Source organism: Phascolarctos cinereus, unplaced genomic scaffold (assembly GCF_003287225.1).
Source record: "Phascolarctos cinereus isolate Bilbo 61053 unplaced genomic scaffold, phaCin_HiC Scaffold_2;HRSCAF=192, whole genome shotgun sequence".
In the NCBI taxonomy this organism is placed as follows: Eukaryota; Metazoa; Chordata; class Mammalia; order Diprotodontia; family Phascolarctidae; genus Phascolarctos; species Phascolarctos cinereus.
Window position 1 is genome coordinate 64,021,094 of NW_027555625.1, and position 6,439 is coordinate 64,027,532.

The following is a 6,439-nucleotide window of genomic DNA, read 5'->3' on the forward strand; positions in this document are numbered from 1 at the left end:
TCTTCATTGTTAAATTGCTAAAAAGAATTGTCTGCCTATCACCTATTCATATCTCAGTGCCAAGCAATCTGGCTTCCAGACTCCTGTTGTAATAAAGGCTGCTAATGACTTCTTAATTGTTAAGTTTAAAAGCCTTTCCTGGGTGTTTATCCACCTTGACTTCAATGCACCTTTCAATGTTGACCATCTGCTTGCTCCTCCTGGATACACTCTTTCTTCCATGGGCTTATCCTGGTCCTCTTCCTACCTGCTGACTACTCCTTCTCAATCTTCTTGGCTAGATCAACATTTATCTCTTATCATTCTAGTGTTCCACAATACTTTGTCCTTGTCCTATTTTTCATCTTTTCCTACACTCCTTTCCTTGGTGAGCAACTAGGTAGTGCAGTGGGTAAGGGAGCCAGATGTGGAATCAGAAAGTCCCAAGTTCAAATCCTGGTTCAAACACTTAATAGCTCTGTGACCCTGGCCAAGGTGTTCAGACTGTCTGTGAGGTAGCCTTCCCAACTGTAAAATTGGGATAACAATAGTACCTATCTCCCAGGGTTGTTGTGAGACTCAAAAGTGATAATCTTTGTGCAGCACTTTGCAAACCTTAAGGTGTTATGTAAATGCTAATTTTTATTGTCTCATTTGCCAAAGTGAGCTCAGTTATTAACTCTAAGCAGATTACTCTCAAATATACCTCACTAGCCTCAGTCTCTCCTGAGATCTAGCCCTGTATTTCCAACTGCCTGCTGGATAGCTCCACTTATATGTTCTATGGGTTTCTCAAACTCAACATGACCAGAACCAACCTCATCAGCTTCCCTTATAAGCTAGTCTTCCTATCTTCCCAAATTCCTCATTTCTGTTGATGGTACTGCCAGACCCCCCCCCCAAAAAGTCATCCTTGACTTTTCCCTCCCCACATATAGAGTATTGTATCTTGTTTGGGGGTGACCCAGGGAGGATGATCACACCGCCCTCCCCCACCCCCATCCAAACAATGACAAAGGCCTGCAGATTCTTTCTCCGAGCATATCATATTCATTCCTTCTCTTTACTACACTGCAGTCAGTGTCCAAGTTTAATGGCCTTCGAACTCATAGACACAGAGCTTCATGGTCCAAAAAGACCCTGGAGACCAAATCTTTTATTTTCGGGGTGACCAAAATGAGGCTAAGGTGACCCAGTTGGTTAATGAAGAAGGCAGGACTTGAATTCAAACCCAGGGCTCTTTCTACCACATCACATTGTCTTCCCCCTCTGTGAATACCGGATATGGTCTTGTTCTACTTCCTCCTTCATTAAAGGCAGAAAGATGTAGAGGGAAAAGTAAAAGGTCCTATATAAATACTAACTTTGATTGTCTCATTTGCCTCCTGAGTTCAGTTATCATCTCTGTGCAGATTACTCTCAAATCTACATATCTGTCTTCAGTCTCTCCCCTGAGGTCAGCCCTTGATTTCCAACTTTCTGCTGGACAGCTCCACCTGGATGTCCCATAACATCTCAAAAATCATGGATTTTTGGCCAAGGCTCACCCACCAGTTTACTATCTATGAAATCTCAACCCAGTCCTTTCCTTCTCAGGGTCCTGATTTCCCCATTTACAAAATGAGGCGACTGGATCAGATGGTCTATGCTATCAGATGGTCTATTCCAGCTCTTACTTTCAAAATTGGTTAAGGACAGCCCCTTTCTCCAGGTCTTCTAGTTCCTAGTCCTTGTCTGGTTCGCTCTCCCCTCTCTCTTTCCTCATACCGCCCCACCCTCCCCCAAGCCTCCTCCCAGCCTGGGAGCCCCAGGGCAGAGCGGGGCGGGGCAGGGTGGACCCCCTGGGCTCCCAGAGAGCGCTCACCAGCCTGAGGGTCTTCAAGACGCCGGATCCCGAAAGCAGGTAATGGAAAGCGGTTCTGGTCACCTTGGGGTGCACTTTCTGTCGCCCCTCGGCCCGCTGTCTCATCTTGATTGCTTTGGACTCTTTGACTTTGTTCATGGTGGTGGTGGGAGTGGAGTTGGGCCCAGCTTGGGGCCACCGGTCCGGGAGCCGTAATAAGTGAGAGGCCCTGGGTCCCCCCAGTAGCAGCACTCTCCCCCGCCCCCCACCAACGGCTGCATCCTGGCATGGACCGCGTCATCCCCCAGCTTCGCTCTCCCCGCTCGGTGCTTTCGGACTGCTTCCTCCCTTTGCCCCTAATTCGACCCCTAGGCTCCCGCGGTTCCATAGAAAACAGAACTGGACCCGTGATTTGATCGGCGCAATGTGCATATAGCGTTACAGATGTGCCTAGGCACTGAAATGTGACTAGCCCAGGGTTACACAGCCAGTAAGTATGTGTAAGAAATGAGACTTGAACTCAGATGCTCTAACTACCTGCCTTTTCTTTTGTAAATTTTCTTTTTTTTTAAGGATCTTTGGCGATTTATATATTATAGTGAGACTTGAGATATAAGAGCTGAAAGGTCTGAAGTCCAACCCCCTGAATTTATAGAGTAGGTAACTGAGAGGTTAAGTGATTGTTCAAAGTCATAGTAATATCTAAATCAAGATTTGAACTCTGCTCTTCCTGACTCCAGGTCCAATGCTCTAATAACTACACCCAGCTCTTCTTACCCACACTTTCCTTTCCTTTTTATGCAAATGACTGAACCTCTGATTTCATTGGTATAGGAAACTCTCACATGAGGAAACTTTCTTTACTAAGACAGGTTGACCCCTCTCTAAGGGTCTCTTTTAGGCTTACCCAGGTGCCTAGAACACTGAGAGACTGTGACTTGACCAGGGGCACACAGCCAGTATTATGTTTTGGTTGCTTAGTCAACAAGCATTTATTAAGCCCCTTCTATGGGCCAGGCAGGGCATCTAGGGGTTGCAGTGGATAGAGCACCCAGATTGGAGTCAGGAAGCTCTGAGTTCAAATCTGGCCTCAGAGGCTTACAAGCTGTGTGACCCTGGGCAAGTCACTTAACTCCTAATTTCATCAGTTCTTCCTCTGTAAAATGGGGACACGCTGGAGAAAGAAATAGCAAACCACTCCAGCATCTTTGCCAAGAATGACCTCATGCACTTGGGATATACTAGGAATACAAAGAAAGCCTACCCCTCTAAACAGAAGCAAAATCAAAAACAGTCTCTGTTCTCAAGGAGCTCCCATTCCAATAGGGGAGAGGGCTATGTAAAAATCTAGGTATGTGGGATGCATATATAGAGTATCTTAGGGTAATATGAAGGGGAAAGGCCTTAACAGCTGTGGGAAGGGGAGCAGAAAAGGCCTCCTGCCCAAGTGGGGTTTAAGCTGAATCTTGAAGGAAGCCAGGGAAACTCAGAGGTGGAGTTGAGGGGGCCAAGCATTTCAGGATAGGGGACAGCCAGTGCAAAGGCACAGCGTCATATTTGAGAAACCCAAAGTAGGCCAGTGTGGCTTGATCATAGAGTTCATAGAAGGGAAAAGTCTGGAAGAGTTGGAAGGGGTCAGGTTAGGAAGGGCTTTAAATGCCAAATAAAGGAGTTTATATTTGATCCCAGTGGTAATAGTTAGCTATTAGCGTTTTCCTTGAGCAGGTCAGTGATGTGGTCACGTTGGCAGCTGAGTGGAGAATGAATTGGAGTAAGGAGGACCTCGAGGCAGGGAGATCAGTTATTGCAAGCTATTGCAATGGTCCATACAAGAGGAGATCAGGGTCCAAACTAGGGTTGTAGTTGTATGATGAGAGACAAGGTGACATAAGAGATGTGAAGATAGAAACATCATGATTTGGCAATGGATTGGACATATGGGGTGAGGGGAAATAGAAATTCCATTTAAAGTTTCCCCTAGGTCTATTTTCCAGGTCAGTTGTTTTTCCCATAGGTATTTTACATTTTCTTCTTTTTTTTCCATTCTTTTGAATTTGTTTGATTGATTCTTGATATTTCACAGCCATTAGCTTCCCCTTGTCCAATTCTAACTTTTAAGGAGTTGTTTTCCTCTGTTAGTTTTTGTGCTTTTTCTTTTATTTGGCCAATTGTACTTTTTAGACAATTGTTTTCTTTTTCCAAGCTGTTTACTCTTTTTTCATAATTCTCTTGCGTCACTCCCATTTCTTTTCCCAATTCTTCTTCTACCTCCCTTGTATAATTTTCCAGCTCCTTTTCGAGCTCTTCCGTGACTTCTTTCTGGGCTTGAAGCTACTTCCCATTTTTCTTTGGGGCTTTGCCCATAGGTGTTTTGACGTTGTTGTTCTCTTCTGAGTTTGTGTCTTGATCTTCCTTGTCACCATAATAACTTTCTATGGTCAGACTCTCTTTTTTGTTTGTTTTTTGCTCATCTTTTTTCCCCTTTTCCTTTCTTTGAAATTTGAACTCTGCTACTGTGGTGGAAGGGGCACTGTCTCAGGTTTCTGTTGCTGCCTGTCCTGGACTGTGCTCCACCTTTACCAGAGTGAGACAGACCTTTTCTGTTGATCTTCCAAGTTTCTTGGGCTCAAATATTGTTTCACTTCATCTTTTTGATAGTTTCCCTGTTCCAAGATTTCTTTTGGGGTAATATTTTATGACTGTTTGGAGGTGAACATGGGAGAGTTATGGTGATTTACTGCTTACTGCACCATCTTGGCTCCTGGAAGTCTGCAATAGCCTCATAATTAATTTCCTTGCCTAAAGCCTCTCCACACTCAAATCCATCCTCTACTCAGCTGCCAAAATGATTTTTCTAAAATTATAGGTCTGACCATGTTGCTCAATAAACTCAATGGTTCCCTATTATCTCTAGAATCAAACTTTGTTTGGCATATAAAGTTCTTCAAAAACCTGGTATAGCATACCCTCAGGGGCTCACACACCCAATTCTTGCTCACACATGGAGGTCTCCATATGGTGACTGACTACAATTACTTAAGGTTCCAAGGGTAACCCTGAGGGTCTGGATTTCTACTATTTCTAGTGTTATAGTTTCACAAGCCCCTACTGGTGTGCCTGCCATTAACATTCTGCCAGAATAAACTAGTTTTTAGCGAAAGTATTTACTAAGATGGTATAGCAAGAATAGTAGTTACAAAAAGCATTTATCCAAAACTCTGGAGCATACACTCTCACAAAAGCATACGGAGTATATGTTGAGGGCGTGTACAAACAAATTGTAAAGACAGTGAGACAAACACGTAGATACCACATGTGGCAAAAGTTAACTCACAAATCCTGGTTATTAAAAGCACACATTTAGGGGTTTGGGGGAAATTGGGGAGCTGCCTTTTCCCTTTCTCACTTTTCCTATCTTACTATTCTGGACATACACATATACACTGGGTTTAATAATGGAAAATTCCTCATGTCCCCCAAAACACTGGGCATCAAGATTCTCCCCAGGGGTTCCTGAAGCATGTAGGGCACCCAACTAGATGCTTGTGTTGATCCCTCACTAGGACAAATATTCCATCTTAGAAAAAAAAGCATACTCAGAAAAGCTCCAAAAAGGCTCCCCAATGGGAATTAGCATTCAGAGTTTATTTCTTGGGATTTCTAGACTAATAGGCAAATTTTATCCTGTGGATTTGCAGTCCATGAGGCTCTCAGATAAGCTGTTTAGGATCATATCTCAATAGGGCACTTGCCTAATTACAGTCCAGGTCTGCTTAAAAGAAAGAAAAACCAAACCAAAGCAAACAAGCATTTATGAGATATATGCAACTTCATAATTGTGTGATCTTGAACAAATGTGTCCATATAGCAATAAGACAGATATGAATATTTATGCATTCAAATCAGTGAAATTTCTTCAAAGGTTTAAATTATACAGAAATGCACCAGAAAACAAACTACTAAATTACTGTTGTTGTTGTTCAGTCATTTCAGTGTGTCTGACTTCAGTCAAAGTGTCTGACTCTTTGTGACTCTATATAAGAGTTTTCTTGGCAAAGATACAGGAGTGGTTTGCCATTTTCTTCTCCAGCTCATTTTACAGAAGAGGAAACTGAGGCAAATAGGGTTAAGTGACTTGCCTAGGGTCACACAGCTAATAAGTATGTGAGCTCAGATTTGAACTCAGGTCTTCCTGACTCCAAGCCTGGAACTCTTATCCACTGTGCCAACTGCAAAAAGGGGGGGAAAAAGTGCTAGTTTTTCTCAAATAGCTCTACAAGAATGAATGTCCCAGATGGGAAATCTCTCCAGGAGATCTTTGCAAATGTGAAGAAGCCTGGACAATAACCTTCTGTAAAGTTATCCCTTTGGGGCTCACCAACTTGACTCTTACATGGTGGGCTCCCCACATGGTGAATGATTACTATGATTTAGAGTTAAAGGGATAGGCATGAGGGTCCAGGTTTCTAGTATTGCCACTCAAGAGTTCTTGCTAGTTGACTTCCCACTAACAATTATTTGGACTTAGCTTTTTAGCAAAGATATTGAATAACATCATATACAAGATGGTATAGTAAATAGTTACAAGAATATTTTCCCCACCTCCTAAGTTCTGAG